We start from the raw sequence: 26,885 nt of genomic DNA, 5'->3' as shown, positions 1-26,885 counted from the left end.
TAGTGTTTAGTTTGTGTCATTTAAGTGTACTTAGCCTGTCATTTACAGGTAACAGAAGGTTGGGAACAAGTAGAGAGGAATGGAGTCCTGCATATACTTGGGTATTAATCAATGGTGTTTAAGGAGGATTATAGGAAACAGCTGGTTAAACAAATATTAAGTATAGAGAGGACGCCCCAGTATAAATTAATAATGCAGCTCTTTATTTACGCTATGAATGGGAGGGTGTGTGGCAGTTACATGTGGAAGGCACGGTCCCTGTGCGCCACCTGGTGGCAGAGTCCGAGGTGGCGCGCCCACCTTGGAAAATTCTGAGGCTTTCATTTGGTTGACATTTGCGGAAGAATATTAACTGTCAGACGTTGGGGTAGGTGCTCGGGGCAGAAAATACAGCAGGTGACTGTTATATAATGTAAAAATCAAGGAGCCAGTTAGCAATTTATGAAGTTCCTGGTGGTTGCATTTAAAGTCGCTTCAGTTCCTATTGGACGATTTATCATCAACTGCTGCATGAGCATATAGTCTAACGACCACAGCTCGGCTCTGATACAGGATTCGTTTTTACAGAGATGCCATGACAGAATTAGAAAGGGGAGTGTTGAGCTACTCTTTTCTTTGACAGGCAGAGTGGACAGTGAAAGAGAGAGACAGAGAGAAAGGTCTTCCTTTGCCGTTGGTTCACCCTGCGGTCGGCGCACCACACTGATCTGAAGGCAGGAGCCAGGTACTTATCCTGGTCTCCCATGGGGTGCAGGGCCCAAGCACTTGGGCCATCCTCCACTGCACTCCCTGGCCACAGCAGAGAGCTGGCCTGGAAGAGGGGCAACCGGGACAGAATCCGGCTCCCCGACCGGGACTAGAACCCTGTGTGCCGGCGCCGCAAGGCAGAGGATTAGCCTAGTGAGCCGCGGCGCCGGCCTTGAGTTACTCTTTGTCAAATGGAAATACTTCTCAGTTTAGTTGAGTCAATACTGAAGTTTATCACTCATGCACTAACCCAGTTTGTTACATATAATTTAGATTTTTTTTTAAAGATAGCCATCACCAAATGGGAGAAAGGTGACCCTGTAGCTTTTTTAAAAATTTTTTTTACAATTCATTTCTTTGAGAAATAGTTATAGACAGAGGGAGAGGCAGAGAGAGAGAGCGAGAGCAAGAGTGAGAGAAAGGTATTCCATTGCTGGGTTCACTCCTCAAATGGTTGCAATGGCCAGAGCTGGGCTGATCTGAAGCCAGGAGCCAGAAGCTTCTTCCAGGTTTCCCACATGGTGCAGAGGCCCAAGCACTTGGGCCATCCTCCACTGCTTTTCTAGGTCATAGCAGAGAGCTGGATCGCAAGTGGAGCAGCTGGGACCTGAACCAGCGCCCATATGGGCTGCCAGCACCACAGGCGGAGGCTTAGCCTGCTGCACCACGGCTGTGGCTCCTAATTTAGATTTTTTGCTTAGATGGAAAAGGATAGTGAAAATTGGGTAGTGAAGTCGATTTTATAACATCACTCTGAAACAGATAACTTGCATGTGGAACAGCTTCATCAGTACCTGTGTTCCAGTGCATCCATGAAGCTGGAAGTTGGCTTCTGTTAGGGGGAAAGTTCTAGACAGGACAGCTACCTGGAAAACCACCATTTGAAAGAGGCAGTTGGATACCGTGGACGCTGGAGTCCCCCAAGTATGGTGCAGTATTTGAACAACTTTCTCTCGGAGAACTGAGTCATTACTCGAATTGGTTCTTTGCAAGATATATGACTTAGTGCCGGCAGAGTTTAGCACATCAGCATTAATCCAGACAAGCTGTGAAGCACGGATGGAAAGCTAAAATGCTCTGTAGGGGGAAGTGATGAATTTGTTACTAGCTGAGCTCTAAGGTGTAGTACGCAAGTTGAGTTAGGCCTGCTGTTGTGGGATGGAAGTTTCCCGTTTAGGGCACTTGGGTACTTTGCAGGGCTCTGAGATAACACAGTGACAGTAGGAGAGCTGGCCATTAAATCCTTTCTCATTCATGCCACAGAATTATACCCCACATTGTTAGGAGAAGATGGCTGAAGTCAATTTAAGATTTTATTTGTTTGAAAGGCAGAGTTACAGGGTTGGGAAGGGGGTGAGATTGATATTCCATCTGCCGGTTCACTCCCCAAATGGCCTCAACAGCTAGGGCTGGGCCAGACCAAAGCCAAGAGCTTCTTCTGGGTTTCCCACATGGGTACTGGGGCCCAAGCATTGGGTGATCTTCCCACTGCTTTCCCAGGCCACAGCAGAGAGCTGGATTGGAAGGGAAGCAGCCGGGACTCAAATGCCAGCATTGCAGGAGGCGGCTTTACCCACTTCTCCACAATGACAGCCCCTGGAATCACCCTTGAAGTCCTGTAAAATAAAACATGTTATCTTTTTTGTAAAGATATATTGACTTTTGAAAGCCAGAGTTAGAGATGAGAGGGAGAGTTGCAGAGAGAGAGAGATCTTCATCTGCTGTTTTGCTCCCCAGATGGCCACGACAGCTGGCACTGGGCCAGGCTGAAGCCAGGAACCAGGAGCTTCATCTGGGTGTCCTGGATGGGTGGCAGGATCCCAGACACTTAGGCCATCTTCAGATGGTTTTCCCAGGCCGTTAGCAGGGAGCTGGATCAGAAGTGGGGCAGCCGGGACAGGAATGGTCACAAGCAGCAGCAGCCTTACCCACCATGCCGCCACACCAGCCCGGAGACCTGTTACCTTAATCCTTATATCTAGTAGGAAAGAAGTTTCTATATTAAAACCTGTAGCTGATCATCGCTGTGGCTTAGAATGAATCCCACATTTGTTCAAGTGAGAGACCTAGTGAGAGGTTGCCCGGGAGTCGGAGGCCCTGCATGGAGACGTTTAGTCACCTGTGGAAAATGGTGTTCAAGAACCCAATGACCTCGTGTGACTTAATGACCCTGGGAAGAACAGGCTGTACAACAGAGCACCAACCAGCCTCCATGAAATGATCAGGTGCTCCTGGGGTTGGTGATGGGCACCTGGCTACCCATGGCGGCTTGGCCGCTGGTGGAAACTGGGAGAGGGTTGCTGTTTGAGCAGCACCGCTGAGGACTGTCCCTGAGAGCCGGGACTTGTTTGCAACATCTCGTATTGCTGGACCATTGTGATCTTCCATCCATTGCTACAGAGCTTAACCAGGGTGATAGCTGAGATGGGGCTATTTCTATAAAAAGAGCACAAATCCACTGAGTAAAACCAACTTGGAAAATTGATTAAAGTTCAAGGCCTGATTTTCAGATTTGTGCCCTCTGTCCAATCTAACAACCCAGAGAGAACACACCTTACCTTACTAGTTAATAAGTTCTGAGGACATAAGATCCCATTAAACTATCTCAAATTCTTTGTTTCTGAGGTCTGCGTTTTCTTAAACATTTTGCCAAGTTTTATGGATAATACCTTTGTTCCGTTTCCATCAGAGAAATGTGAATTTTTCTCCTTTGGACTATTATTTTTGAATGTTGGCAGAATCGCTTCAGTTGATCACTTGTTCATGCAACAAAAATTTATCAAACACTGGACATTATGTGCTGGCCCTGTTATTCATATTGTGAAAATCAGTTAATGGCAACCAGAACGTCAAAAATGTTAATGAACGTAAAATCCTGCAGGCTTCCAAAATACCCTTTGAATAGCAGAAACAATGAAGATGTTCTTGTCTTGAACTTGGGTTTTAAGGAAATCTTGAGCATGTATCTTCTAGAATCCTTTCTCCTTATTCACTGCCACCTCTGGAGTGTGTAAGAGCTTTTTTGTGTGTGGACACAGATGGCCTGGGAAGGCAAGCTCTGTTGCGGCACCCTGGAAGCCCCAAGTTCAATAACAGGTAAAGCAAAAGACATTTGCACACAGTTGTCGACCAGTTTGCACCTAAAATTCAGACTGAGCAAGGCTGGTGTAGTGATTCCCATTTGCACCGGGCAGGCACCATGCTAGGTGTTGCGTAGTAATTGGCTGTAGGAATTCACAAGTTAGTGATGGCAACAGATGTACAGCACCATGAGTGACAAGGAAAACCTGACGAGTAGGTGGGGCTTGCTTCCTCCTTCCCTGGTCCTCCTTCCTTTGCACGGGGCTGAAACTTCCAGCTCCTCTGCCCACACACAGATGCCTGCTCCCCACCCCAGCACCCCAGGAGACCTGACACTGCTCTGGTTTATCCATTTCTTAATAACTACACTTAATTGTGAATGCGTTTCACTCCCACATACACTTGCATTTGAAGTCCTTGATCTCTTTAAAGTGAGAGTTTTGTTTTCTACACAAAAGAATGTGAAACAGCTGGGAGCTTTGCACGGTTAAACCCAAGAGTGGTCTCCACTGCATGTGTGAGGATAGGGGATGCCCTCCAGGCCCGATTCCAGAAACTTGAAGTCCTATGGGCCCTGTTCACTCTGGGCTCCTCTTGGCAAATCCTTCTTCACGCCTCACTCAGTGCTTTAGCCTGTCCTGTTGCAGCCTTGCTGTTCACTTTACAAACTACTCAAGATCCGCCCAGCCTGTCGTCCCAGAGCTTTGTTGCAGCCCTTGGATGATGGCTGCTTAGGTTCTGTTCTGAGGCCACATCAGACTTCCAAGTCTAGCAGGCAGGAGCAGTGAGAATCCACATGTTTGGTCCAGGAACTCCAGCTGATGGAGGAAGACAGATGTTCGGAGAAGCAGAGGACCTAGGCACCGTACTGAAAACGCAGGTCAAAACCCATACCCCTTACAGATGTGCTCTGTTACATAAGCACACTGGTACTGAAGATAGGTTCTGGAAAACTAACTTTGTAGGGGGAGAAAAATGGGGAAGTTCTATTGTGACTTTATGAAAGAAACACTAATCAGAATCGGGGCTGAAATTTCTCATGTTTTATGTTGAACTAACAAGTGGAATCATAGTCATGTTCTATCAGAAGTTTCAAATTAATTCATGTATTTTTATTATACCCCACTAGATCAGGGCCCCATGTTTGGAGCTTCTGCAAGTTACTGTGCTGGTCTTAGAACCCAAGGATGGGCCAGTGCCGTGGCTCACTTGGCTAATCCTCCGCCTGTGGCGCCAGCACCTGGGTTCCAGTCCCAGTTGGGGTGCTGGATTCTCTCCCGGTTTCCCTCTTCCAGTCCAGCTCTCTGCTGTGGCCCGGGAAGGCAGTGGAGGATGGTCCAAGTCCTTGGGCCCTGCACCCGCATGGGAGACCAGGAGAAGCACCTGGCTCCTGGCTTCGGATCAGCACAGTGCGCCGGCGGTAGCGGCCATTTGGGGGATGAACCAATGGAAGGAAGACCTTTCTGTCTCTCTCTCTCACTGTCTAACTCTGCCTGTCAAAAAAAAAAGGGGGGGGGGGGTTTCTACCACCTGCTAAATTACTGGGACCTTTGCCTCTGATTTAAGGCTGTTTGCCTTCCTTACCTTTCTGGCACTTGTCACCAAGCTGGGGGTATGAATGCCGGACATTCAGTGTGGCATTGAACGACCCTGACACAGGTTGGAAGTTGCTCTGACCTCAGAGCTGAGTCTGCTAGCCTGGTGCACACAGCCGATCGCTGACATGGGGGCGGCAGGAGGAAGGATTGTTGATTGGAACGCGCAGAGCGAGGAGCCGGGCAGCTAACACTGACTTCTTGGCCTTCCTGGGGCGATGGGGTGAAGTTTCTGATGGACCTAACTCGGGATGAGAGGAGCGTGTTCAGCACACGTTCAGGTTCCTCATTGGACAGCGGTGCTTGTGGCCTTGCTCTGATTGGCCAGCCATACTATGTATTTTCGGGGATTTTTTTTGATGGCCAAGTGGGCTTCGGTCAGTCTGTGGGCTACGTGCAGGTGGTAGTCACTTTGTCCTATGGACCTGAATGCCCCCACCTCAAAAAGAAAGCCCTCAAAAAGAAAGGCCATAAGGGTGTTATCTCCTGGAAAAGTGAATGAACCGATGGACCTGGTGGTTCAAAGCCTGGCTGTGCCGCTCATGCAATTCAATGAGTCGATGTTTGTCACTGACTGACTTGCTGTCCAAAAGGCAGGGCCAGGAGACCCTCAGCTAAGGGAGGGAGCTGGGCCTGATGTTACTTGCACCTGCATTCGAGGCGCTGTGTAGGGGCTGGATTTCAGTAGGTGCTCTAGAATTGTTTACTGTTGCTGTCAGTGCCCAGGACAGCGCTGAACGCAGGACAGCAGGGGTGCCCGGGTCCTCCACCCCGAGTGCCTGTGTTTCACATGTCTGCATGCTCCCAAGCCCCTTGCTGTCTCTATCTCTGGTTCCTTGGAATCCTCTCCCATTCATCCATGTCGAATTCATAGGCTATTCTCAGATCTCGGTCATCATCAGTATAGCATAAAATTGATAAGGGAAATATAATTGATTTTAGTAAAGAAAGCAAGACTGGAGTCCGGAACCCATGTAGAGGTCATGGCAGCACCGTAGGCAGGATCTGGTGGGGGTGCAGTAGTGGATGGGGGGCTGGGAAAGGGTGACTGTCTCAAGGGCGATGATTGCTCCGAGATGGAGGCGATGGGCTCAGGTCGTGAATGCAGAGAGAAGACACGACTCTGGGACAAAGTGGTGACCTCGTGTAGGAAGGACACATGGGAGAACCCATAGAGAATGAGCATGCAAATCTCAAGTGCAAGGGAGGAATGGCAGCCAGCCAGAAGTGGAGATGCAGGCATCTCCAACGTGAGGTTGGTGACTGGAAATACTTGGCCCAGGGGAAGTGATCACCCCCCAGCCAATCATAGCACAAAGCAGTGACCGAGAACTGAAACCAGGGGTTAAAATGGCAAGAATGTGTTTGGTTACTTATGTATAACTCTGAACCCCTACTTTATCAACCATAAATGTCCACTGGGTTGGGTAATGGCGATGTTCAGTGAGTCCTGAATCTCCTAGCCCCCTGCATGGAGAAGATGCCAGGCATGTTTGTTAAGTGAAATTAAAATGGCATTTCCGAGCCTTGATGTCCTAATGACAGATCTTGACAATGACAACCCTGTATATAAGTCCCCAGAATGTCTGAATTGCAGTTATTGATTGAATTTGGCCCAATAGTGAACTGACTTTAAATATATGCTGCTGTAGTTTGTGGTTGAAACATCAGTAATTCGTGTGCGGGGTAGGTGGTAATTCAGACTGCTTGATTAACTTTAGCCCATGCTGTTTAGGTTAACATAGAAGTGAGTCCCCCCCAGAGAATGCAGACTGGCTCGTCTGTTTACAGCTCTCTTCCTAGTTCTGGGATCTCAAGACTTCCAAACCTTTGATCCAACTTGGAGCCCCTAATTCTGGCTTTGCCTAGTCAGGTCGGAAACTTGCTTCTTGTCTGTAATTCTCCTCTCTACTCTTTGGATTGCCAGATAAAACGCAAAAAAATAGTTGAATTATGTGTTAGATAAATATATCCCCAACATGGCAAGGGACATGTTTGTTACTAATGAAAAAAAAGTTCTTTTTATGCAAAGTTCAAGTGTAACTGAGTGTTCTGTATTTTTTGTTGGCTGAATCTGCCAGGCCTTTTCCCTCCTTGAAGTTCCCGTAAATTGAATATACCGCATGAGAATTTCTCTGAGAATTCCAAATGTTGTTCTGTTAAAAACCAGTGAGTGAAGTCGCTGCATTTATTTTCACTAGTGAGATAATTGTATCTGAAAAATGCCCTAAATATCGTTGTCTAACTAAAATATCTTAATTAAGATATAAACTGATAGGCCGGCGCCGCAGCTCACTAAGCTAATCCTCCGCCTAGCGGCGCCGGCACACCAAGTTCTAGTCCTGGTCAGGGCGCCGGATTCTTTCCCGGTTGCCCCTCTTCCAGGCCAGCTCTCTGCTGTGGCCTGGGAGTGCAGTGGAGGATGGCCCAAGTGCTTGGGCCCTGCACCCCATGGGAGACCAAGAGAAGCACCTGGCTCCTGCCTTCAGATCAGCGCGGTGCACCGGCCGCGGCGGCCATTGGAGGGTGAACCAACAGCAAAGGGAGACCTTTCTCTCTGTCTCTCTCTCTCACTAACTCTGCCTGTAAAAAAAAAAAAATATATATATATATATATATAACCGATAGACCATTTACAACCAGAGCCCTACATTGTAATAGAGGTATGAAGAATTCCAGCAATGTATGTTGCTAATCTAGTTTGTACTTTGTCCAAATATTTTAAAATAATGTACAGTTTTGAAAATTAAGCATTTCAGTTTTTTCCATTTTCAAGTCATCAATTATAAAACAAAGATGACTTACTTTCAATGAAGGGCCATACATTCAGAAACAAAATTTAAGTATTGTACAGCGGGCATAAATTCAAATATTTTAACAGCAAATACCCCAAAAAAAAGGTTTTTCCCCCTGTTGTGTTATGATTGTGCTGCCACCTTGTGAGCGTTTTGAGATATTACCCCAAATAACAGACCATATGACCATTCTGCCAATGTTATTAAAATGACTCCTCACACAAATTAGTTCTTTTCATTTTACAAAAAAAAAAAAAGGCTATATATGCTAGTACCAAGAAAATAGTGTCAAGTATGGAATGCAAACATTTTCTGCATTTGTCTGCAAATGAGCGTGCCATTCCTGAGAGAACCCCTGAAGTAGAAGTCGTTGAGTGCTCCGTGAATTCCTGCTCTGAGTGAATGTAGTTCTGTCTGCATGCCAGTTTGGTTAATGTGACCCTTCAACCTGAACTCCCCATAAGCTTTGAGAGCTCGGTGTTTCCAAAATTCAACTTTTTTTCCCTCGACTAAGAGTGACCCGTGTTCTCTTTCTCTGTATACCAAGATAATAGGATTTACCTTTCAAGCCAGGGCACAGATTTGGAAGATTTCCAATTCCATTCATTTATATGGGTGATCATCATTTTTTAAGTTTACCTAAAATATTAGTCATGTACATCTTTGAAAATTAACATTTTCCACTTCCAACTCATTTGACATGAATGGGAGTGCCTTGGTGATGACGACAGCAGAACGCCTGTACACACGGCTGTCTCAGGCAAACTGGTCACTTTCAAAGTTCTGCATCCTCAAACTTGGAAGCTTGGCGTTCTCAACTCCTGGCCCGTGGAACTCGCTTGTCTGCGTCTTGGGCTTCCTACCTTCCTCCTGGCTGCTTGTTTTCTTTCCTTTTCACTTCTCACTCCGTTGCCCTTCGTGCTTCCAACATCTTCAATGTCCCTGTCCTGTTGCCTGCCAAGGGAGCCACTAGACAAAATCCTTTTCATGAGGAATCTATCCAGTTCCTGTGCACTTGCTCCACCTGCTGGGGCTGCTGGGAACTGCTGGGACAAACTCCTTTAACCCTGTGCAGTGGGGCAAACTAGGTGGCCCAGTCTCAGATCAGCAGGACCTTTACTGCTGCGTCCCAAGCCTCCCTAACCCATACTAAAAGAGGAACCTTCTGTCGCATTCTGCCCTGGCCTGCACCACACAGTCTCTCTTATCCTAGCCATAGAGGAGTTTTGTAGACTCTCCTTGCCCTCGAGAGTCTGAGGTTGAGCTCATCATCTGAGCTCTGCATCCCCTCTCTGCCAGTCTTCATGGGGAAATCCCTGCTGGTTAGGTCTCCTCCCTCTTCATCTTCAACCCCTGCTGCTCCGGTTCTGTCTTCCTGCTGGCTCTCGGTCATGGTCACAGCGCTTTCGTCTTAACGGATGAAACTTTCCCTGACCTCGCACACACTCCTTCTACAGCCTTTGTCCTTACCCAAGTTCATGGTCTGCCCCTTCACCCTCACCTCATTTCACCCTCTGCTCGCTGAAATGCACTTCCCCCTCCATCTGCACGGCAGTGCTGGCTGCCAGCGTCATCCAAGCCTTGTTTTCTGTTTTCTCTTCATCTCGGGGATCTTGTTTCCTGCACAGTCGTCTGTACCCTTGGCTTGGTGACATCACATTCCCTGAACTGCGGAGTTGTGGGTTACTCCAGCTCAGCAGAAGCCCACATATCCCTTGGCCGTCTGAACTCCGAGGGCTTCTGCCCGAGACACTCTGCCCTGAGCTCAGCCTCGCCCCGTGCACTGCCACCTGCCCTCACGGACCACCCCCTCCAGCGTGCTCTCGGCTCCCAGACCTGCTCATCGACCCGGACTTTGCCCAGAGAGGCCAAGCCACCTCTGCTAGCAGGTGTCGCAAGCATCTCAAACTCCATGAGTCCCCAAGGAACTCTTGTTCTTTCTCCTGAATCTAAACCTCCACATATTTTATCAAGAGAGTAAATAGCACTGTTTTCTCTCCACTTAGTTTCCAAAAACTAAGGAAACGGGAGTGTCGCTCCCCCTCTTCACGGAGGAATGACACAGGACCCTGCGCTGTTCTTTTGTCTGCTCGGCCCTTCCCGGGGTTTGCTGCTGGTTCTTCCCGGGTTGGCTACCGTCCCTTCCACCTCCGTGGAAGGGCGGTTCCCCCTGCCACTTTCCCCACTTCCGCGGGGGAGCGGCACACCACCAGCCAGCTCTCTCGGGGGCTGCTCAGGTGTTCCTTCAGATAGATATTCCTGGTGCATGTTGTCTCTCTCCTCCTTTATAGTCCTCTCCACCAATCCCAACTCTGCTACCCACGTGCCGAGCACGCTGCTCTCCTCCAATCAGGAGCAGGTCCTGCTGCTTATTGGTTGAACTGGAGGCAGCTGTGTAGAAGCTGTTTCCTCCTCTCCCAGCGCCATATTGTGGGAGAGCAGATGCATAGAATAAGTCTTAATTCCAGTAACAGTCTAGTCCGAGTTGCTCCCTACAGGGAGAATCGCCCTGTGGATTCTGTCCCATAAATAGCTCTTCCCTCTTTTCTGTCCCCAGGAGCATGAATCCTCCTGCTCCACATCAACTTCTCTTGCCTGGATTCCTGCAAACCTTACCCATGGGTCTCTGTGTCTCCAGCCTTGTTCCTGTCTAAGGCATTCGCTCACACTGAAGCTAGAGTAATCTTTCTGCAGAGTAAGAGCTTATAGCTCTGCAGTGCTTTCCACGGTCTGCAATTCTCAGCGACCTGACTCTAGCTCAACTTTCCAGCATCATCAGAAATCGCCCAACATTCCAGGACTAAGTGACCCCAGAAGTCAAGGTCGTAACACAGACAATGGAAATAGGTCAACAGGAATTCTAAGGATTAGATATGTCAGATCCAGACTGTATGTGACTCATGCTTCAGAAATTAGATACCAAGATTCAGAATTCTTTTTAAAAATTTTATTTATTTACTTGAGAGGCAGAGATAGGCAGAGATAGGCAGAGGGAGAGACGAGAGAGAGGTCTTCTATCTGCTGGTTCACTCTCCAGATGGCTGCAAAGGCCGGAGTTGGGCTGATCTGAAGCCAGGAGCCAGAAGCTTCTTCTGGGTCTCCCACGCGGGTGCAGGGGCCCAAGGACTTGGGCCATCTTCTACTGCTTTCCCAGGCCATAGCAGAGAGCTGGATCTAAGGAGCAGCCAGAACTTGAACTGGCACCCATATGCAATGCTGGCACTGAAGACAGATGCTTAACCTACTACACCACAGCGCCGGCTCCCAAGATAAAGTGGAAGTTGCAAGAAATGATTAAAATGGAAATTCTAGAACTAAAAAAATAAAACATAATGAATTAAGAATTCAATATGAGTTTGGCAAAGTTTAAATGTATTGAAGAGATGGTTAGTAAATGGAAAATTGGTCTGAAAACTTAACTAGACTGAAACTTGGGAGAAAATGCAAGATATGGGAATGATGAGGGAATGATAAGGCATGGGATAGACACTGGCGTCTTGGAGGGAAAAACGGAAACCATCTCAGAAATGGTGACTTGTGACTGCCCAGTAAGTCACCAATTCAGAAAGCACTACAATTCCCCAACAGGATAAATACCCAAAGAAAAAACCTCCTACCCAGGCCATGGCATTGGAAAACTGCTGCCAAAAAACAGAATATTAAAAGCTTCCAGAAACAAGAGACTTGAGATAGACCAAGAAGAACCACAATACCAAGTTGGAAAATCTGTTTTTCTCTCCATTGTAGGGAATGCCGGGAATCGGCGAGTGAGCTTATCTGTGTCCCGGGCAGCTCTTATCTGCTTTCTGTGACAGCACACTTGGAGCCTGGAGAGTTTGCCGTTGTGCCCAGCTCCCTGGAGGCCCTGGCAGGGGACACACATTCGTGGTGACTCAGTGCCCGTAATCTGTTTTCAGATGTGGTATGGGCCCTGGGCCATCCAGAGAACATTCCAGAAGCAGTGTAGGCAGTGTATATCCACCTTTCTCCATATTTAATGTTATTGTAAATTACAAAGAAGAAATGGATCGTTGAGAGATTTGATTATTGTAGGGTATTTGGCAATGTTACAGCTATGTAAGTCCCTGAAAAGCAGGTCTTGGTAACCAAAGTAGATATAAAGTTATCACGACTATAACAACTTAAATCTCTTCCCAGACGTGCCCACGAGCCTGCTCCTCTAATTCTGCACGCAGGTTCTTTGCTTAGGCAGGATTTCCATGTCCTCCTTCCGCCCGGGAAACATGGCTCTTACCAGGACATTAATGACACACTAGCTCCAGCTTCACTCCCATTGTCTCTCTAGCTTGAATTTGTCGCATCTTTCTCCGTTCTTTAATATTGTCCTTATTCCATCCTTACTTCACACCCTTTTGCATGTCTTGTATTGCGATTAATTATTGAAATGTCTTTTACTAATTTATGGAGTCTCTGTTCATAGGGTTTCAGAATCTCTCTTCGGAGCCGCTGGGTTCTGAGTTGAAAGGTTGGGTTTGCAATCAAGAGCTGAAAGGACCCAGTCTGTTCCAACATCCCGCCCACTGTAAAATCCCTGGGGAAATACATTGGCAGATGCCTGTGGAGCCGCTGTAACACCTGCTGTGGCGTGAGCACCATGGATTCCAAACAATGAAATGATTTTCACTTTTAGATGACTTGTTAGGAAGTTTTTTTTTTTCTGTCATTGTGCAAAATCAGCTTCTCAGCCTCTATCCATTTGCAGTTCTGCCCAGAGATGATACATGGAACACATTTAGGATTTTCACTATATTTGGGCAATTTTTCAGTGGAAATGTTATCTTTTTCCATAAAACCTTGTCATTTTCAACCCATCCCTCCAAATCCTGTAGATGATTTTATTTCTTCTTGCTTGCAAGACACATTGTAATTACTCTCGGTATTAGCTTTATAGCCCTATTAAAGGCTTTCAGCTTTGAAACTCTGAGACTAAAAACAAGACGCTCATTTGTATTAGCATCGCTTGAGAGCAAACTTCTTGGCTGATTGTGCTAACAGAATTATAGAAACGAGTAAGCCAGTGTCCTTGTCACCGGAAAGGCCTCCTTTTACTAAACAAATAGCTGGTACTCCAGAGAAATAGAAGATAATTGTCAGTGCAGAATTGAAGTGTTTGTTTAAAAAACAGAAGGCACTGATCATCTCTACTCTCCGTTGTCCGTATTTCATTATTATTATTATATATTATTATTAGTATTACTACCGTATTTCATGACACATTATTACTATGCCATGTTAATCTTCAGAGAGCAGAGTAAGAAGAGAATTGCACCACCATTCAATATTTGTAACCTCAGAGTGACAGGTAGTAGCTAAATTGGAAATCTAGCTTTGGTGTAACAGTTACCGTGAGAGGCGATGTTTTAGCAACCACAGAGTAAAACAAACTAGCTTGAGATATGAACCTTAAATGGAAGTATCAATTTATTGCAACTGGTATAAAGCGAGATGTGATGTGCATCTAGCTTACTATACATTGTTGGCGCTCCCTTCCACCCCTCCTTGCGTGCACCACAATGACAGTATCCACCCTAAGGATGGGAGGCAGACAGAATGTGGCTCCGGCATCAAACTCTCTTAATCCTAATGGTGACGGCGTGGTTACAAATCTGTGACTGTCCCCTCCAGCGGATGGGGAAGAGGGTCCCCCAAGGATGAGGCATCTGCTCTACGGGCATGCCAGAGTGTCTGTTCTTTGAAATTCTGAATTTCTTTGCAGTTCCTTTATAGATCTGTGTAATCGTAAATAAAGCATTTGTTCCAACCTACTACAAGAAGCAGGCATTTCAGTATCCTGCTCTTAAAGCAGACATCTACTTGGGCTCATGGGGCCTATTATCATCAACATTTTAGTTGGTGGTTAATTCGGCCTATTATGCAAAACTATGGGACAGGATGGATTTAGTATTAAATATAGTAAAAATCAGTTCTTTCCTTGCCTGTTGGATTTATGTGATACAACATTCCTGCGGCGTGTGGGTGAACAGGACAGGAAACTTCAGTTTGAAAGGACAGTAAAGGCCTTCTTCTTTGCCCTGATACACAGTTGAAAAATAGCAAAGCACACGCAGAATGTCGCACGCACTGTGTGCAGGCTGAGGTTGCGATGGTTGGGCTTGATGCTCTCCAATGCTTGCAGGCCTTTAATCTCCGATGCAGCACAGCTCTCTAATCAGACATGGAGTTTCTGCCGCATCTCCTGGACCGTCATCACTGGCAATCCGAGCTACACATTAATTCCTTAAGGACCCCTAAGATGGGTCCCTCAGATCCAGTTGTATGTAGGTTGCCCTAATTGTTCTAAGAGTTCCGTAGCCTAAACCAAACATTGAGGAAGGGGCTTTAAAAGCAGTCTCCTTCAGTTGCATTGACTGGTTTTAATTGTTTGGCTACTTGATGATTTTCAAAACCTCTTTATTGTATATACTCTTTAAATCAGAGTTTACATTTTACTAACTTAGTACTTTCCCGGCACTGGTGGAGAATTTATGCACAGGAGTAAATTTGATTCTTCATATCAAATATAGTACATAGGAATTGAAAACTTGTTCAACAAAATTCTAAAGTTTGTAATACCATATTCTATTCTAAAAATACATTTCTACGTAATCAAAACGTGGATTTATACTTAATCTACTTTTTTTATAGAAATAACATCATATACACAGTGCTATATTTGAAGAGTCTTGCAGAAACCTATTGTATCCATGTTCATAAAGTTTAAATTTATTTCACTTATTTTAGAGCTTGAACTATTGGCCAGGCAGGACCTAAGTTTAAGTCCCAACGGAGGCTTTTACCATGTACCCTTTGTGTGCTTTCAACAGTTCACTTAAATCCCAAGTTTCATTACTTGTGATACAATAGAGTAATTCATAGAGGTCTCATAGTGTCTGTAGTTTTGAGACTATCCAAATATATTTAAAACGCTATTGAAACCATTGAAAACTTTGTTAATCTGTTATCATCTCCATAAAATACTCAGGGGAATTGAGGTAAATTTTTATAACAGCCAGGATTGGGCCAAGCCAAAGCCAGGAGCAAGAAACTCAAACTAGGCCTCCCGGACAGGTGTCACAGACTCCAGTACCTGGGCCATCACCTCTGCCTCCCAGGGTGCGGTAGTAGGGAGCCGGATTGGAAGCTGAGCAGGTAACTGTCTCCACGAGCTGAAGGATAGGAAGAGCGTCATGGCATCCCAACCAGCATATTTTTTTTAATGAGTAAATGTTCCTATAGTGATGGTACTTTTTTAAAAAAAAAAAAAAACATTTATTTACCTTATTTAAAAGTCAGAGTTACATAGAGAAGGAGAGGCAGAGAGAGGTATTCCTTCCACTGGTTCACTCCCCATTTGGCTGCAACGGCCGGAGCTGCACCAATCCAAAATCAGGAGCTTCTTCCAGGTGCCCCATGGTGATGCAGGGGTCCAAGGCCCTGGGCCATCTTCCACTACCTTACCAGGCCACAGCAGAGAGCTGGATTGGAAGTGGAGCAGCTAGGACTCAAACCGGCACCCATATGGGATGCTGGCACTGCAGGCGGCGGCTTTACCCATTGCGCCACAGCACCAGGCCCCCAACCAGCATCGTAATCACTCTGTCAAATTCGTATTTCAAGACTCCAAGATTATAATTCTTAAAAAAAGAATAGCTTTATCTGAAAGGCAGTGTGACAGATTGGAAGTGAGACAGAGGTATCTTCCATCTGCTGACTCACTCCCAGTCTCAACAGCCAGGGCTGGGCCAGGCCGAAGCCTAGAGCCTGAAACTCCATCTACGTCTCCCACAAGGACAGCAGGGGCCCAAGAACCAGGCCATCTTCTGCTGCCTTCCAGGAAGCTGGATTGGAAGCAGAGCAGCCGGGACTTGAACTGGCACTTCGGTGTGGGATTCGAGCTTCGGAAACAGTGACTCAACCTGCTGAGCCCCAAGGCTGTACCTTTCCACTAAGTACTGCTTTATTGCACCCCAGGAATTTCAATATGTGTCCTCATTTTCGTACAGTTCAAAATTAGTTTTAATGACCCTTTTGGTTTCTTCTTTGATCCTTGGATTATTTAGAATCTTTTCGTTTAGTTTCCAGCCAAGTAGAGAGATTTCACATTTTCATTGATTTCTGACAATTCTGTAGTCAAGGAATAATACGTTGTACATGCTTGAGTAAATTCTACATTTATAGAAAATGGCTTTATGGAAGCCGGTGTTGTGGCATAACTGGTTAAGTATGTACCTGCAGTGTTGGCATCTCATATGGGTGCCGGTTAGAGTCCTGCCTGCTTCACTTCCATTCCAGCTCCCTGCTTATGTGCCTGGGAAAACATCGAAGGATGGGCAAACTCCTTGGGCTCCTGCATCCATGTAGGAGCCCAGGACGAAGCTCCTGGTTCCTGGCTTTGGCCTGGCCCAGCCCTGGCTGTTGCGGCCGTTGGAGAGTGAACCAGTGGATGGAAAATCTCTCTGTTCGCACACACACCCCTCCAGCCCCGTAACTCTGCCTTTCAAATAAATGAAATAAATCTTTTAAAAGAATTGCTTTCTGGCCCAAAATACAGTAAATGGTTAGTATGCATTTGAGAAGAATGTATATTTGGTTCTTGTTGAGTCGAATGTGTGGGGAGCAACTCGGACTAGACTAAGTTACTGGAATTAAGACTTATTCTATGCATCTGCTCTCCCACAATATGGCGCTGGGAGAGGAGAAAACAGCTTCTACCCAGCTGCCTCCAGTTCAACCAATAAACAGCAGGACCTGCTCCTGATTGGAGGAGAGCAGCGTACTCGGCGTGTGGGCAGTCGAGTTGGGATTGGCGGAGGAGGACTATAAAGGAGGAGAGAGACGGCATGCACCAGGAACATCTAAGGGGAACATCTACCTGAAGGAACACCTGTGCAGCCCCCGAGAGAGCCGGCCGGCGGTGTGCCGCTCCCCCGCGGAAGTGGGGAAAGTGGCAGGGGGAACCGCCCTTCCACGGAGGTGGAAGGGACAGTAGCCAACCCGGGAAGAACCAGCAGCAAACCCGGGGAGGGCCGAGCAGACGAAAGAACAGCGCAGGGTCCTGTGTCGTTCCTCCACGAAGACGGGGAGCGACAGAATGTTGTATAAATACCCATTTGGAGAGACTGTTAGTATTCAGGCTTTGTGCACACTTGCTGATTTTCATATCTACTCGTTGTCAGTTATTGATAAAGAGGTCTTCTAATCTCTCCTAGAGTTCTATCAATTTTTGCTTCATGCTGTTTGCACCACTTTTTGGAGAACACGTTTTTAAGGCTGTAATTTGGTTCTTTTGGTGATTTGACCCTTTCTCATCATGAAGTAGTCGTTGTTGGTGATTTTTGTTCTGAAATCTACTTTGTCTCATTTTATATGTTTACATATTACATATATTTCTAGATAGACTCTCCAGCTGACTTTTGATTAGTGTTAGCATGTTTTCCATTCTTTTTGTTACATATTCATAACTTTTTTAAAAATACTATTTGTTGGAAGGGCAGAATTAGAGAATGATCTTTCATCTGCTGGTTCACTCCCCCAAGTGACCACAGTGGCCAGCATTGGGGCAGGCCAAAGCCAGGAGCCAATAACTTCATCTGAGTTTCCCATGTGGGTGCAGGGGCCCAAGCACTTGGGCCATCCTCCACTGCTTTCCCAAGCGCATTAGCAGGGAGCTGCATCAGAAGTGGAGCAGCTGGGACTCAAACTGGCACCCATATGGGATGCTGGCATTGCAGGAGGTGGCTTTACCCACTACACCACAATGTCAGCCCCTATTCACGTGTTTTTTTTTTTTTTTTAAAGTTGTATGTCATTTAGAAAATACATAGTTTGGTCATTCTTTTAAATCGATTCTGACTATCTTTGCCTTTTAAATGATGTGTTTGTGCAATTTACATTTAATATTAATATGGTTGATTCTGAATGTATCCTCTTGCTAATGCTTACACATTTTTTCTTTTTTCCATTAACCTTCTCTCTCTTCTTTTCGAGTAATTTGAGTATTTTTAAAAAATTCTGTTTGGTTACCTTCTTAGCTATGGCTTTTTGATAGCTTACTGGCTGTTACTGTGTTTTTAGTATTTGTGTTACTTCATCCCAGTCTACCTCCAGGTGATAAGCTACTTAAGATCGTATAGGCTACTGGTGAATTATTTTAACTTTTGTATGTTTGATAGTATCTTTGCTTATTTTTGCAGAGTAAAGAACTCTAGGTTGACAGAATTTTTTTCTGAGCTTTCAAATCTTGCTCCAATGTCTTTCTGTTTTGTCTCAGAAATACTCCCTCTTCTTTAATCTTCTATATCTTTTTCTCTTCTTTTTCAGATTTTCTTGACATTAGTTTTGAACAATTTGATCATTCAGTGCCTTGGTTTCATTTTCTTCATGTTTCTATTAATTGAAGTTTGCTAAGCTTCTTAGACATGAGTATAGAGTTTTCATAACATTTGAAAGATTAAAGTCTATTTCTTCAATTTTTTAATCCATTCTTTCCCTCTTTCCTTTGGGAATCTCCAATTACATATTTATTTGGTCAATTAAGTTGTCCCAAAGTTGAGTGATGCTGTTTCCTTTTTTAATTTTTAGTCTTTTTATGTGTACATTTCATGTTGGAAAACCTCAATGGCATTATCTTTAACTTCACTTATCTTTTATTCTGAATTGTTAACCTGCCATTAATCTCACTACAGGCACTGTAAATGTTTTATGTGGATCTTTTAAAATGACTTTCCATGCATCTATTTAACACGTCAGTTCTAGTGTCTTGAACGTTTGGAAGAGAGATCAGAACATCAAAATGCTACTATGTCTACTGTTTGCATCAACCTTGTCACCTGCTTTATCATCTGTATCATTTCTGGGTCAGTCCTTGTCTCCCCCTCCTCCCTCTCTCCCCCTCCTCCCTCTCTCCCCCTCCTCCCTCTCTCCCCCTCCTCCCTCTCTCCCCCTCCTCCCTCTCTCCCCCTCCTCCCTCTCTCCCCCTCCTCCCTCCCTCCTTCCCTCTCCCCCTCCTCCCTCCCTCCTTCCCTCTCCCCCTCCTCCCTCCCTCTCCCCCTCCTCCCTCCCTCTCCCCCTCCTCCCTCCCTCTCCCCCTCCTCCCTCCCTCTCCCCCTCCTCCCTCCCTCTCCCCCTCCTCCCTCCCTCTCCCCCTCCTCCCTCCCTCTCCCCCTCCTCCCTCCCTCCCCCTCCTTCCTCCCTCCTTCTCTCTCCCCCTCCCTCCTTCTCTCTCCCCCTCCCTCCTTCTCTCTCCCCCTCCCTCCTTCTGCCTCTCCTTCCTCTCCCTCCCTACCTCCTCTCTGCTCTCTCCCCTCTCCCTCTCCCCCCTCCCTCTCCCTCTCCCTCCCTTTCTCTCTCTACCTCCCTCTCCCTCTCCCTCTCCCTCTCCCTCCCTCCCTTTCTCTCTCTACCTCCTTCTCTTTCCCTCCCTCTCTCATTCTCTCTCCCCTTCTCTTTCTCTCTTGCCCTCTCTCTTTGCATGTGTTGTAGTGGATGCCTTAACTTTTTAATTGTAACCTGTTTATTGCCAAATACATTTTCTTCCTACAACCATTGTTGTGCATTGCTGAGAGATACACTAGAAGCAGAGAGGACTTGGTTCCTTCAGGTCATTCTTGTAAGTCTGTTAGGTCAGGCCAGAGCTGTACCCAGTTGCGTGTTCCTTTTCTCTTGACGTTGTGTGGAGCTACTTCTGAAGATCTTCCTAGGACTGCTGGCAGACTCGGATTTCCAGGACTCCTGGCTGCATCTCTTCAGGTCAAGTTGCCCTGCAGGCTCTCGCTGGTTCCCCCTTCTGCACAGCATAGAAGCCTTCCTCAGGCTGACACAGGCTCATGGCTTGCCTCATTGTGTCTTGTATGTTTGTTTGTTTGTTTCAACCAATTTTTATTTGCAGAATATAAATCTCTTCAAAAAGATACATTCCTTCACGTAGTCAATGGCTAGAAGCCTTATTAAACAGGATCAAAGCCTAAACATCATCATTTAAATTTAAACAGAGGTACAGGTCATTAAAAGCATATGAATATAGAACACAAAATGTAGTTTTTACTCAAGCAGTTACATGAATGAGGCTGTTTAAGTTTCTTCACCGACAACTCCATTTTAACCATTGAATAAATTTTACTTAAATTAACAGTAGTAAAAATGTAAAAATTCAAATCTAAACATGAAAATATGGAACAACAACAAAAAATGAACAGGAAGTATCTCCATTATCAAACAGATGAACAAATTTGCAGATACTCGGATACGTTCTGAGGCATATCAAGACACCCACATGGAAAGTTGCATTCGTTTGACAGGTGTCAATACATTCCAGTGCTGAGACTATCTGTAGCACTTGCAGAATATGTAAAGCAGCATTAGACTACTATGGTTCACATTTGAGAAGCAGATTTAAACTTTATGCTCCAACTTGCCAATTTCACATCATAGCATCTCATATTTTTCTTAAACTCAATAAGCAAGTTATCATTTAAGCAGATGAATAATGTCATGTTTTCTTCCTTTGGTAAATTTTCTTTTTAAAGCTTTTATTTATTTATTTGCGAGGTAGAGTTACAGTGAGAGGGAGCAACAGAGAGAGGTCTTCGTTCCATTGGTTCACTCCCCAGATAACTGCAACGGCCGGAGCTGCACCGGTCCAAAGCCAGGAGCCAGGAGCTCCTTCTGGCTCCCACGTGGATGGAGGAGCATAAGCACTTGGGCCATGTTCCACTGCTTTCCCCCCGCTATAAAGAGCTGGATTGGAAGAGGAGCAGCCAGTCCAGAACCGGCTCCCAAATGGGATGCCTGTGCAGGTGGAAGATTAACCTACTTTGCCACAGTGCTGGCCCTTAAATCAAAATACTTTATATAGTGGAAACTACCTAGCTGTACAAAGGCTCCCAAATACAATACAGTCATAAAGTTTCCTTATAGGTTCCATTAACTTATAGTTATTTTAGTACAGATAAATGAAGGGCACTACTCCAGATTATTGGGCAACAAGAATGTCAGTGTGTCCAGTACCTGTATTAAGTACGAGCAGACCACAACCACAACCATGGCCAGTAACTGCCCTCACACGTCCTCCACTGTTTCCAGGGTTCCTTTCCATGTCACAGGAGCTAGCTGAATGGATACTGTTGGGTCTCTACCTATCTCTGAAAGTTCCTTTATTAAAAATTTTGAAATTTGGAGCCTGCACTGTGATGTAGCAGGTAAAGCCACTGCCTGCACTGCCAGCATCCCATGTGGGTTCCGGTTCGAGTCCTGGCTGCTCCACTTCCATCCAGCTCTCTGCTGTGGCCTGGGAAAGCAGTGGAAGATGACCCAAGTCCTTGAGCCCCTGCACTCGCGTGGGAGACCCGAAGGAAGCTTCTGGCTCCTGGCTTCAGATCGGTACAGCCATCTGGGGAAAGAACCAGCAGATGGAAGACCTTTCCCTCTCTCCCTCTCTCCCTCTCTCCCTCTCTCCCTCTCTCCCTCTCTCCCTCTCTCCCTCTCTCCCTCTCTCCCTCTCTCCCTCTCTCCCTCTCTCCCTCTCTCCCTCTCTCCCTCTCTCCCTCTCTCCCTCTCTCCCTCTCTCCCTCTCTCCCTCTCTCCCTCTCTCCCTCTCTCCCTCTCTCCCTCTCTCCCTCCCCCATCCTATCTCTGTGTAACTCCGACTTACAAGTAAATAAATAAATCTTAGAAAAATTTTTTTTTGAAATTTAAGGGAGCATCCACAGTCTCAATAAGCTAGTTTTTTTTCCTTACTCTTCACTAACTAGTTCAAATACAATATGCAATATTTTAATTTTTGCAGACATTTTATTAAAACGATTAAAGGTATCTAAAATACCATTACTGGGTAAAATGTTATCCAAAAAGTGAGAGTGTTTTGGGGACGATTATTTCCTAACTAGAAAAGCTATGAGATTCATAGTGAACACAGATATAATGACACTTTAACTCTGCTGTTCTGCAACATCAATATTAGGAGTAAATGCATGAAATAAAAAGAGCAGGATTTCAGGAGAAAAATCTAGTGACACTTGAATTTTTAATGCCTCAAACACCAAAGGGTTCACAGTGCTTATAAGCACTATCATTATTTTCATCCTTTAAGTAGTGCAAATTTTTATTTCATTTCTAATTTTATCCAGAAATAAAAACCTAATTGATTACCTAATGTTTCTTATTAATTTCAATTTTCAAGTATTCAAGTAATGCAAACCCAAGTATTTTCTTTTGTGGAAACAACACATTTATGGACTGAGCTTCAAAGATAGGAAAAAATTCATTTAAAATAACGAATACAATCTTCTGCCTAAATACATAAGAACTAAGACTTAAAACTGTAATCATATGAATGGTATATAATAAGAGAAGGTAAAAAAAAAAGAACAGATTGTTTTAATATCTGGCTGGATTCCCAATAACAAGATATTTTGAAAATTAAGCAACTACAAAGAAAAACCAGAGTGAGTTCAATTTCCCTGCCATTTTTCCATAAATGTTCCTATTGGAACTCCTTTGGATTTCCTTTCTATTTTTACTGGGAGATTTTCTGCCTTCACCAACCTTCATAGTGCTGGTGTGTAGCACATCCTTAAGCATCTTTTGTAAGTGCTTCCTGTACTCGGACATCCTGTACTTGCTCCAAATTAGGAAAGTTTTCTGTAGTTATTTCACTAAAAAGGCCTTCTAATCCATTCTCTATTTCACACCTCCAGGAACTCCTAAGACCGGTATGCTGAGTTGTTCCATAGTGTCCCCTATAATCTCCAACACTGTTTTCTAGTTCTCTAATGTCTTCTCTTTTTTTGGTCTGACTGTAAAATTCCCAGAGATTTGTCTTCTAACTCGGATATTCTTTCTTCTGCTTCACCGAGTCTGTTGTTGAGGCTTTCCATCACACTTTTATTTGATCTATTGAATTCTTCATTTTCAATATTTCATTTTGATTTCTCTAAAATCTCAATTTCATGGTAAAAATGTTCATTCATGTCCTATGTGGATTTTGTTAATTCCAGGATTTGCTTCTGATTACTTCTAAGTAATCCTATGACCAATTTTTTGAAGTCTGTTTCTGGCATTCCTCAATCTCTTCATCTTCACATTCTAGTATTGAAGTGTTGCTGTGTTCCTTTTGGGGCATCATGTTGTCTTCCTTATTCTTGTTTCTTGAGTTATTTTGGGGCATTGGTGGAGATACTTAGTTTGTTTCCCTGTGATGGCTTTGGTCTTTGGCCTGCGCCTCTGTGGCTTAGTGGAGTGCCTGCTCTTTCAGTGAACACCCAGAGGCATGTGCTGGGTGTGGCCAGGGAGCTCTGTTAACTGCTCCAGGGTGAGGGGAGTGCCCAAGATGTCACTGAAATTAGGCTTGGTGAATTTTTTTAAAGAAATACAATAAATATAAATTTCAAAAATACAACTTTTGGATTATATCGGTTTTCCCCCCATAAACACCCTCCCACCCACAAACAATCCCATCTCCTACTCCCTCTCCCATCCCATTCTTCATTGAAATTCATTTTCAATTATCTTTTTTTTTTTTTTTTTGACAGGCAGAGTGGACAGTGAGAGAGAGAGACAGAGAGAGAAAGGTCTTCCTTTGCCGTTGGTTCACCCTCCAATGGCCGCCGCTGCAGCCGGCGCACCGCGCTGATCCTGGCAGGAGCCAGGAGCCAGGTGCTTTTCCTGGTCTCCCATGGGGTGCAGGGCCCAAGCACCTGGGCCATCCTCCACTGCACTCCCTGGCCATAGCAGAGAGCTGGCCTGGAAGAGGGGCAACCGGGACAGAATCCGGTGCCCCAACCGGGACTAGAACCCGGTGTGCCGGCGCCGCAAGGTGGAGGATTAGCCTATTGAGCCACGGCGCCGGCTTCAATTATCTTTATTTACAGAAAATCAACTTAGTATATATTAAGTAAAGATTTCAACAGATTGCACCCACACAGACACACAAAGTATAGAGTACTGTTTGAATACTAGTGTTACTGTTAATTCACATTGTACAACACATTAAGGACAGAGATCCTACATGGGGAGGAAGTGCACAGTGACTCCTGTTGTTGATTTAACAATTGACACTCTTGTTTATGATGTCAGTGATCACCCGAGACTCTTGTCATGAGCTGCCAAGTCTATGGAAGCCTCTTGAGTTCACAAACTCTGACCTTATTTAGACAAGGCCATAGTCAAAGTGGAAGTTCTCTCCTCCCTTCAGAGAAAGGTACCTCCTCCTTTGATGGCCCATTCTTTCTGCTGGGATCTCACTCAGAAATCTTTCATTTAGGTCATTTTTTGCCACAGTGTCTTGGCTTTCTGTGCCTGAGAAACTCTAATGGGCTTTTCAGCCAGATTGAATGCCTTAAGAGCTGATTCTAAGGCCAGAGTGCTATTTAGGGCATTTGCCATTCTGTGTGTCTGCTGTATATCTCGCTTCCCATGTTGCTTAATTCTCTCCTTTTAATTATATCAATTATTATTAGCAGACACTGGTCTTGTTTATGTGATCCCTTTGACACTTAATCCTATCTTTCTGATCAATTATGAACTTAAACTGATCATTTTAACAAGTAAGATGGCATTTTTTTTTTTAAATCAGAGGGGATTAATCTGCTCTGTTGGCATAGTCTCATGTTCACTTCCTCTCCTCCAAGGAGACCAATGCCTGGGCACTAGTCCCAGTGGGTATGATATTCACACTGCCACAAGAACTACACAAAGGATCTGTGCACAGACCCCACAGCAGTGACCCTCACCAGGGAATCGGGGAGCCCCAAACGTGTGGAGCTGCCCACAGTGACTGCCCAGAGACCCAGCCACACCATGCACCCTCACAAACAGCCATAGTGTTTGCACAGTCACAGCACACAAAGCTCCCACAGTCACGAGCACCCAGCCCAGTGTCAGTTTTCCCAGCCAGACTTGGGTGTCTCCACTTGGCTGGTTTCTGCATGCATGGATACTGTTACATATGTCCAAAATGGCACCTGCCTTCTCTTGGCTAGCTATAGGACACTGGTGCTGGGTGATCAGGGAAAGAGAAAGATGCCCCTCCTTTTTTTCCCTCAAGGTTGGCAGGTGCACTCTCCCCTAGAGGGTTCCAAGCCATACTCAGCCAGGCTCTGCCAGCAGCTTTATCACCAGTGGCTTGGGCTGCTACCGTCTGGTCTCACCTCACTCTCCAAAGCTGGTGCTGAGGCTTTTGGCTGCTGGGGCCCTGGGTTGTGCACATCCACACCCCCCATGTGGGTCTGCAGTGTCCCTCTAAATTGCAAGGAGTTTTCTCGGGCATTTTCTACCAGACTCTTCCCTGAGACTGCACTCTTTCCACTTCTTTTAAACTATCTTCCCCTCTTGAGAGCAGTAACCTCCCTCTCTGTTCTGCCATTTCCTCATCTCATTGTGTCTTGTTCATTAAAGCTGCTCTCCTGCTTTGCCTAATGGCCAATATCTTGAGGTGTTTTTTTCCTTGAATTTGTGAATTTGCTTTTTCAGTTGTATTAGGAAGTTAAATTCTGACTTTATTATTCCATCTTGATGAGAAGCCAAAATCCTAGATCATTTTATTTTAATATTTTTGGTTTTTTTCATTTTCCTAGCTTCTCTAAAATTGCATATATATACATGTAAAACTTGTGATAATAAAAATATAACTTATTTTAATAGGATAGTATGAAAGGACTGGATGTAGTAATGTAGTAATGAATTGTATGAACATGCCTGCAGGTCTAGTGAAAATTACATAAATGTCTTTCGACTTCTTTATCCATACCCAGATTACATCAAATAATTGTTCTCATGAGCAGGAGAAAAAATCAGACCTCCAATTTGATAATATAGGAGATAAAAATAGCCCTCTTTTGAAAAGAACACCATGTAACTGTTTCAATATTTAACACTGAGTATTAATAAACCCAAAGATATTCCACGAAAGCTCTAAAAATAACATTAATATGGCTCTACATACAAATTACCTCAACTCTTTGTTACTCTGGATTCCAGCATGTTCCTCAAGAATTTTTTCTTCATAAAACCTTTTCGTTATCACTTACAGATGTTTTTCCCATGGCCAAACAGCTAATGAGAATTCCATGGTTCCGATGCCCCACTCTGAAAACTGTTTCTCACTTTCTTCATACTCGGAAACCGTTACGGCAGTCAGATTTCTCTCTCCATCTGTGACTTGGGCTTTTCTGATCTCCTTGGGTGGCTCATGTTTTCCTGAAGTTTCTAAGCCTCAGATGATGAAACAATTTCTGAAAAAGGTATGAAGATTCTCTCCTTTTTTTTTTTTTTTTTTTTTTTGACAGGCAGAGTGGACAGTGAGAGAGAGAGAGAGGATGAGAAAGGTTTTCCTTTTGCCATTGGTTCACCCTCCAATGGCCACTGTGGCTGGCACGCTGAGGCAGGCGCACCGCACTGATCCAAAGGTAGGAGCCAGGTGCTTCTCCTGGTCTCCCATGGGGTGCAGGGCCCAAGCACTTGGGCCATCCTCCACTGCACTCCCAGCCACAGCAGAGAGCTGGCCTGGAAGAGGGGCAACCGGGACAGAATCCAGCGCCCCAACCGGGACTAGAACCCGGTGTGCCGGTGCCGCAAGGCGGAGGATTAGCCTAGTGAGCCACGGCACCAGCCAGATTCTTGACTTTTTTATTTTTTGCTCTGGTTTTTATAG

At 45.2% G+C, this 26,885-nt stretch overlaps 1 protein-coding gene across 5 annotated transcripts in view; it reads left to right on the top strand.

Moving 5' to 3' along the window:
• Window positions 1–26,885, top strand: part of HAPLN1 (hyaluronan and proteoglycan link protein 1) — a 79,193-nt gene that overhangs the window by 2,683 nt on the left and 49,625 nt on the right. Inside the window, exon 1 of one of the 5 annotated variants that reach the window (XM_070056881.1) lies at window positions 11,970–12,106. The exons of the other annotated variants lie outside the window; for them this stretch is intronic. The gene's annotated coding sequence lies outside the window, so the exon portion shown is untranslated. Of the gene's footprint in view, window positions 1–11,969; window positions 12,107–26,885 lie in introns of those variants that run through there. 5 annotated transcript variants of the gene reach the window in all.

This window comes from Oryctolagus cuniculus, chromosome 14 (genome assembly GCF_964237555.1).
Source record: "Oryctolagus cuniculus chromosome 14, mOryCun1.1, whole genome shotgun sequence".
Classification (NCBI taxonomy): domain Eukaryota; kingdom Metazoa; phylum Chordata; class Mammalia; order Lagomorpha; family Leporidae; genus Oryctolagus; species Oryctolagus cuniculus.
Note: the sequence above shows the minus strand (reverse complement) of the source record. Positions and strands in the feature narration are given on the sequence as shown.